The 7751-nt window shown below is 55.4% G+C and overlaps 1 pseudogene; it reads left to right on the forward strand.

Annotated features, from left to right (window-relative positions):
• LOC137312370 (claudin-4-like) overlaps positions 1 to 6520 on the forward strand; it is an 8321-nt pseudogene extending 1801 nt beyond the window's left edge.
• The last annotated feature ends 1231 nt before the right edge of the window (positions 6521 to 7751 follow it).

Consider the following 7751-nt stretch of genomic DNA (forward strand, 5'->3'; position numbering starts at 1 on the left):
TTATAGCAGAGAGAGAGGTGTGAGAGAGAGAGGGAGCGTTATAGCGGAGAGAGAGGTGTGTGAGAGAGAGGGAGCGTTATAGCAGAGAGAGAGGTGTGTGAGAGAGAGGGAGCGTTATAGCGGAGAGAGAGGTGTGAGAGAGAGAGAGAGGGAGCGTTATAGCGGAGAGGGAGGTGTGTGGAGAGAGAGGGAGCGTTATAGCAGAGAGAGAGGTGTGAGAGAGAGAGAGGGAGCGTTATAGCAGAGAGAGAGGTGTGAGAGAGAGAGAGGGAGCGTTATAGCAGAGAGAGAGTGTGAGAGAGAGAGAGGGAGCGTTATAGCAGAGAGAGGTGTGAGAGAGAGAGGGAGCGTTATTGCAGAGAGAGAGGTGTGAGAGAGAGAGAGGGAGCGTTATAGCAGAGAGAGAGGTGTGAGATGGAGTGAGGGAGCGTTATAGCAGAGAGAGAGGTGTGAGAGAGAGGGAGCATTATTGCAGAGAGGTGTGAGAGAGAGAGAGGGAGCGTTATAGCAGAGAGAGAGGCGTGAGAGAGAGGAGAGGAGCGTTATAGCAGAGAGAGAGGTGTGAGAGAGAGGGAGCATTATAGCAGAGAGAGGTGTGAGAGAGAGAGGGAGCGTTATAGCAGAGAGGTGTGAGAGAGAGAGGGAGCGTATAGCAGAGAGGTGTGAGAGAGAGAGGGAGCATTATAGCAGAGAGGTGTGAGGGAGAGAGAGGGAGCGTTATAGCAGAGAGAGAGGTGTGAGAGAGAGGGAGCGTTATAGCAGAGAGAGAGGTGTGAGAGAGAGAGGGAGCATTATAGCAGAGAGAGAGGTGTGAGAGAGAGAGAGGGAGCGTTATAGCAGAGAGAGAGGTGTGTGAGAGAGAGAGGGAGCGTTATAGCAGAGAGAGAGGTGTGAGAGAGAGAGAGGGAGCGTTATAGCAAGAGAGAGAGGTGTGTGAGAGAGAGAGGGAGCGTTATAGCAGAGAGAGAGGTTGTGAGAGAGAGAGGGAGCGTTATAGCAGAGAGAGAGGTGTGAGAGAGAGAGGGAGCGTTATAGCAGAGAGAGAGGTGTGTGAGAGAGAGAGGGAGCGTTATAGCAGAGAGAGAGGTGTGAGAGAGAGAGGGAGCGTTATAGCGGAGAGAGAGGTGTGTGAGAGAGAGAGGGAGCGTTATAGCAGAGAGAGAGGTGTGTGAGAGAGAGAGGGAGCGTTATAGCAGAGAGAGAGGTGTGAGAGAGAGAGAGGGGAGCGTTATAGCAGAGAGAGAGGTGTGAGAGAGAGAGAGGGAGCGTTTATAGCAGAGAGAGAGGTGTGAGGGAGAGGGAGCGTTATAGCAGAGAGAGAGGTGTGAGAGAGAGGGAGCGTTATAGCAGAGAGAGAGGTGGTGAGAGAGAGAGAGGGAGCGTTATAGCAGAGAGAGAGGTGTGAGAGAGAGGGAGCGTTATAGCAGAGAGAGAGGTGTGAGAGAGAGAGAGAGAGCGTTATAGCGGAGAGGTGTGAGAGAGAGAGGGAGCGTTATAGCAGAGAGAGAGGTGTGAGAGAGAGAGGGAGCGTTATAGCGGAGAAGAGAGGTGTGTGAGAGAGAGAGGGAGCGTTATAGCAGAGAGAGAGTGTGTGAGAGAGAGAGAGGGAGCGTTATAGCAGAGAGAGAGGTGTGAGAGAGAGAGAGGGAGCGTTATAGCAGAGAGAGAGGTGTGAGGGAGAGAGAGAGGGAGCGTTATAGCAGAGAGAGAGGTGTGAGGGAGAGGGAGCGTTATAGCAGAGAGAGAGGTGTGAGAGAGAGGGAGCGTTATAGCAGAGAGGTGTGAGAGAGAGAGGGAGCGTTATAGCAGAGAGAGAGGTGTGAGAGAGAGAGAGGGAGCGTTATAGCAGAGAGAGAGGTGTGAGAGAGAGAGAGGGAGCGTTATAGCAGAGAGAGAGGTGTGAGAGAGAGAGAGAGGGAGCGTTATAGCAGAGAGAGAGGTGTGAGAGAGAGAGAGAGCGTTATAGCAGAGAGAGAGGTGTGAGAGAGAGAGGGAGCGTTATAGCAGAGAGAGAGGTGTGAGAGAGAGCGAGCGTTATAGCAGAGAGAGAGGTGTGAGAGAGAGAGGGAGCGTTATAGCGGAGAGAGAGGTGTGTGAGAGAGAGAGAGGGAGCGTTATAGCAGAGAGAGAGGTGTGAGGGAGAGAGGGAGCGTTATAGCAGAGAGAGAGGTGTGAGAGAGAGAGAGGGAGCGTTATAGCAGAGAGAGAGGTGTGAGGGAGAGAGAGAGGGAGCGTTATAGCAGAGAGAGAGGTGTGAGGGAGAGAGAGGGAGCGTTATAGCAGAGAGAGAGGTGTGAGAGAGAGGAGCGTTATAGCAGAGAGAGAGGTGTGAGAGAGAGAGAGAGCGTTATAGCGGAGAGGTGTGAGAGAGAGAGGGAGCGTTATAGCAGAGAGAGAGGTGTGAGAGAGAGGGAGCGTTATAGCAGAGAGAGAGGTGTGAGAGAGAGAGAGGGAGCGTTATAGCGGAGAGAGAGGTGTGTGAGAGAGAGAGGGAGCGTTATAGCAGAGAGAGAGGTGTGAGAGAGAGAGGGAGCGTTATAGCAGAGAGAGAGGTGTGAGAGAGAGAGAGGGAGCGTTATAGCAGAGAGAGAGGTGTGAGAGAGAGAGGGAGCGTTATAGCAGAGAGAGAGGTGTGAGAGAGAGAGAGGGAGCGTTATAGCAGAGAGAGAGGTGTGAGAGAGAGGGAGCATTATAGCAGAGAGAGAGGTGTGAGAGAGAGAGAGAGCGTTATAGCGGAGAGGTGTGAGAGAGAGAGAGGGAGCGTTATAGCAGAGAGAGAGGTGTGAGAGAGAGAGAGGGAGCGTTATAGCGGAGAGAGAGGTGTGTGAGAGAGAGAGGGAGCGTTATAGCAGAGAGAGAGGTGTGTGAGAGAGAGAGAGGGAGCGTTATAGCAGAGAGAGAGGTGTGAGAGAGAGAGAGGGAGCGTTATAGCAGAGAGAGAGGTGTGAGGGAGAGAGAGAGGGAGCGTTATAGCAGAGAGAGAGGTGTGAGGGAGAGGGAGCGTTATAGAGGAGAGAGAGGTGTGTGAGAGAGAGAGGGAGCGTTATAGCAGAGAGAGAGGTGTGAGAGAGAGAGGGAGCGTTATAGCAGAGAGAGAGGTGTGAGAGAGAGAGAGGGAGCGTTATAGCAGAGAGAGAGGTGTGAGAGAGAGAGGGAGCGTTATAGCAGAGAGAGAGGTGTGAGAGAGAGAGAGGGAGCGTTATAGCAGAGAGAGAGGTGTGAGAGAGAGGGAGCATTATAGCAGAGAGAGAGGTGTGAGAGAGAGAGAGAGCGTTATAGCGGAGAGGTGTGAGAGAGAGAGAGGGAGCGTTATAGCAGAGAGAGAGGTGTGAGAGAGAGAGAGGGAGCGTTATAGCGGAGAGAGAGGTGTGTGAGAGAGAGAGGGAGCGTTATAGCAGAGAGAGAGGTGTGTGAGAGAGAGAGAGGGAGCGTTATAGCAGAGAGAGAGGTGTGAGAGAGAGAGAGGGAGCGTTATAGCAGAGAGAGAGGTGTGTGAGGGAGAGAGAGAGGGAGCGTTATAGCAGAGAGAGAGGTGTGAGGGAGAGAGAGAGGGAGCGTTATAGCAGAGAGAGAGGTGTGAGGGAGAGGGAGCGTTATAGCAGAGAGAGAGGTGTGAGAGAGAGAGAGGGAGCGTTATAGCAGAGAGAGAGGTGTGAGAGAGAGAGGGAGCGTTATAGCGGAGAGAGAGGTGTGTGAGAGAGAGAGAGGGAGCGTTATAGCAGAGAGAGAGGTGTGAGGGAGAGAGGGAGCGTTATAGCAGAGAGAGAGGTGTGAGAGAGAGAGAGGGAGCGTTATAGCAGAGAGAGAGGTGTGAGGGAGAGAGAGAGGGAGCGTTATAGCAGAGAGAGAGGTGTGAGGGAGAGAGAGGGAGCGTTATAGCAGAGAGAGAGGTGTGAGAGAGAGGGAGCGTTATAGCAGAGAGAGAGGTGTGAGAGAGAGAGAGGGAGCGTTATAGCGGAGAGGTGTGAGAGAGAGAGGGAGCGTTATAGCAGAGAGAGAGGTGTGAGAGAGAGGGAGCGTTATAGCAGAGAGAGAGGTGTGAGAGAGAGAGCGTTATAGCGGAGAGGTGTGAGAGAGAGAGGGAGCGTTATAGCAGAGAGAGAGGTGTGAGAGAGAGGGAGCGTTATAGCAGAGAGAGAGGTGTGAGAGAGAGAGAGGGAGCGTTATAGCGGAGAGAGAGGTGTGTGAGAGAGAGAGGGAGCGTTATAGCAGAGAGAGAGGTGTGAGAGAGAGAGGGAGCGTTATAGCAGAGAGAGAGGTGTGAGAGAGAGAGAGGGAGCGTTATAGCAGAGAGAGAGGTGTGAGAGAGAGAGGGAGCGTTATAGCAGAGAGAGAGGTGTGAGAGAGAGAGAGGGAGCGTTATAGCAGAGAGAGAGGTGTGAGAGAGAGGGAGCATTATAGCAGAGAGAGAGGTGTGAGAGAGAGAGAGAGCGTTATAGCGGAGAGGTGTGAGAGAGAGAGAGGGAGCGTTATAGCAGAGAGAGAGGTGTGAGAGAGAGAGAGGGAGCGTTATAGCGGAGAGAGAGGTGTGTGAGAGAGAGAGGGAGCGTTATAGCAGAGAGAGAGGTGTGTGAGAGAGAGAGAGGGAGCGTTATAGCAGAGAGAGAGGTGTGAGAGAGAGAGAGGGAGCGTTATAGCAGAGAGAGAGGTGTGAGGGAGAGAGAGAGGGAGCGTTATAGCAGAGAGAGAGGTGTGAGGGAGAGGGAGCGTTATAGCAGAGAGGGAGGTGTGAGAGAGAGGGAGGGAGCGTTATAGCAGAGAGAGAGGTGTGAGAGAGAGAGAGAGGGAGCGTTATAGCAGAGAGAGAGGTGTGAGGGAGAGGGAGCGTTATAGCAGAGAGAGAGGTGTGAGAGAGAGGGAGCGTTATAGCAGAGAGAGAGGTGTGAGAGAGAGAGAGGGAGCGTTATAGCAGAGAGAGAGGTGTGAGGGAGAGGGAGCGTTATAGCAGAGAGAGAGGTGTGAGAGAGAGGGAGCGTTATAGCAGAGAGAGAGGTGTGAGAGAGAGAGAGAGCGTTATAGCGGAGAGGTGTGAGAGAGAGAGGGAGCGTTATAGCGGAAAGGGAGGTGTGTGAGGAGAGAGGGGGAGCGTTATAGCAGAGAGAGAGGTGTGAGAGAGAGAGGGAGCGTTATAGCAGAGAGAGAGGTGTGAGAGAGAGAGGGAGCGTTATAGCGGAGAGGGAGGTGTGAGAGAGAGGGAGCGTTATAGCAGAGAGGGAGGTGTGTGAGAGAGAGGGAGCGTTATAGCGGAGAGGGAGGTGTGTGAGAGAGGGAGCGTTATAGCAGAGAGGGAGGTGTGTGAGAGAGAGTGAGCGTTATAGCGGAGAGGGAGGTGTGTGAGAGAGGGAGCGTTATAGCGGAGAGGGAGGTGTGAGAGAGAGAGAGGGAGCGTTATAGCGGAGAGGGAGTGTGTGAGAGAGAGTGAGCGTTATAGCGGAGAGGGAGGTGTGTGAGAGAGAGGGAGCGTTATAGCGGAGAGGTGTGAGAGAGAGAGAGGGAGCGTTATAGCGGAGAGGTGTGAGGGAGAGTGTATTCCAACTGTCTCTTACTGTAAACCGCTTATTCCTTGTCACGCAGAGACGAGCGCCGTCCGGCTCCCGGGAACGCCATGGCTTCCAGCGGGCTCCAGGGCCTCGGGATCACGCTGTGCGCCCTGGGGCTGATGGGCGCCATCGTGTGCTGCGTCGTGCCCAAATGGAACCACAGCTCGTTCGTGGGCTCCAGCATTGTGGTAGCCCAGACGTTCCAGGACGGGATCTGGATGTCCTGTGTGACCCAGAGCACGGGCCAGCAGCAGTGCAAGGTCTACGACTCCGTGCTGCAGCTCTCTCGGGAGCTGCAGGCCTCCCGGGCGCTGACCGTCCTCTCCATCGTCCTCTCCGTCCTGGCCTGCTGCTCTCGCTGGCTGGCGCCAACTTCACCACCTGCCTGGGCGGCGCGCGGGTCAAGGGGAAGGCGGCCGCCCTGGCCGGGTCCCTGCTCGTGCTGGCCGGGCTCCTGCTCCTGATCCCGGTCAGCTGGTCGGCCCACAGCACCATCGCCCGGTTCCGCGACCCTGCCGTCTCGGACAAGCGGGACATCGGAGCCAGCGTGTGGGTGGGCTGGGCGGGCGCTGCCCTCCTCGTGCTGGGGGGCGCCCTGCTCTGTTGCTCGTGGCCGCGAGGGGAGGGAGCAGGGGGCTACGCCGCCAAGTACATCAGCAACCCCCCAGCGCCCTCCAGGACCCGCGTCTGACACGGCCACGGCCTCCGACCCCTGCACGGGAAACGGTCAAGCATTTCAGCCAATGGCTTGCTCCGTTCTCCCCCTCCCCACGAGGCGGGGCGAGGGAGAATTGAGAAGTGTCATATGAACGAGCTGATATTCGCTTTGTAACGACGTGCGGCCGAGCTCGAGGGACCTGGAAAACCTGGGAACGACTGATCGGGACCGTGGTGTCCGTCTTTAACAAAACCTTACTGTTCTCTGCGTACTTTTTTTGTTAAGATTTTTGAAACAGAAAATAAAATATTCCACGTGTTAACCGACTCACAAACTTTCTGTCCCTCGCTCACAGAGAGAAAGAGAGAGAGAGAGAGAGAGAGAGAGGCTCCCTCTTTAACAGGGGGTCCCAGACGGAGAGAGAGGCTCCCTCTTTAACAGGGGGTCCCAGACGGAGAGAGAGAGAGGCTCCCTCTTTAACAGGGGGTCCCCGACAGAGAGAGAGAGGCTCCCTCTTTAACGGGGGGTCCCTGACGGAGAGAGAGATGCTCCCTCTTTAACGGGGGTCCCTGACGGAGAGAGAGATGCTCCCTCTTTAACGGGGGTCCCAGACGGAGAGAGGGAGGCTCCCTCTTTTACAGGGGATCCCAGACAGAGAGAGAGAGGCTCCCTCTTTAACAGGGGGTCCCAGACGGAGAGAGAGAGAGAGAGAGAGTGAGAGTGGCTCCCTCTTTAACAGGGGGCCCCTGACGGAGAGAAAGAGGCTCCCTCTTTAACAGGGGGGTCCCAGACGGAGAGAGAGAGAGGCTCCCTCTTTAACAGGGGGTCCCTGACGGAGAGAGAGAGGACTCCCTCTTTAACGGGGGTCCCTGACGGAGAGAGAGAGACTCCCTCTTTAACGGGGGTCCCAGACGGAGAGAGAGAGGCTCCCTCTTTAACAGGGGGGTCCCAGACGGAGAGAGAGAGGCTCCCTCTTTAACAGGGGTCCCAGATGGAGAGAGAGAGGCTCCCTCTTTAACAGGGGGTCCCAGATGGAGAGAGGGAGGCTCCCTCTTTAATGGGGGGTCCCTGTTGGAGAAAGAGGCGCTCCCTCTTTAACAGGGGGTCCCAGACGGAGAGAGAGAGACTCCCCCTCCGCAATCTTTGACTCCATTCCCCGCTCGCACAGCCTTGGACGTAATGACAGGGCGTCGGCCGTGCTCTGTCACCGTTCAGAGATCGACTCTGCGCCGTCCCCCGAGTGAGTCCTGGTACGCTGTAGTCGAGGAGATACGTCTCCCAGAAACTGTTCCACCCCCCGCCGCCCCGGGCTGCTGGCGCAGAGCAGACCGCAGGTGACAACACACTTGAGAATTTTCACCAACGGCTGGGGGGGCTGGGGGGAGGATTTGACCCCAAAAGGGTGAAAGTTCACTGCGGCGACCTCCTTGACATAAAACTAAAAGGCACAGTTAACTGAACGAGGCCTGGATGCCCTCTTGAAGAAAGCGATCTTGCTCTTTCACAAAAAGATTTGGCAGCTGTTTAATTGACCCCCGGCTGCAAAGAACCTT

Source organism: Heptranchias perlo, unplaced genomic scaffold, assembly GCF_035084215.1.
Source record: "Heptranchias perlo isolate sHepPer1 unplaced genomic scaffold, sHepPer1.hap1 HAP1_SCAFFOLD_429, whole genome shotgun sequence".
Lineage (NCBI taxonomy): Eukaryota > Metazoa > Chordata > Chondrichthyes > Hexanchiformes > Hexanchidae > Heptranchias > Heptranchias perlo.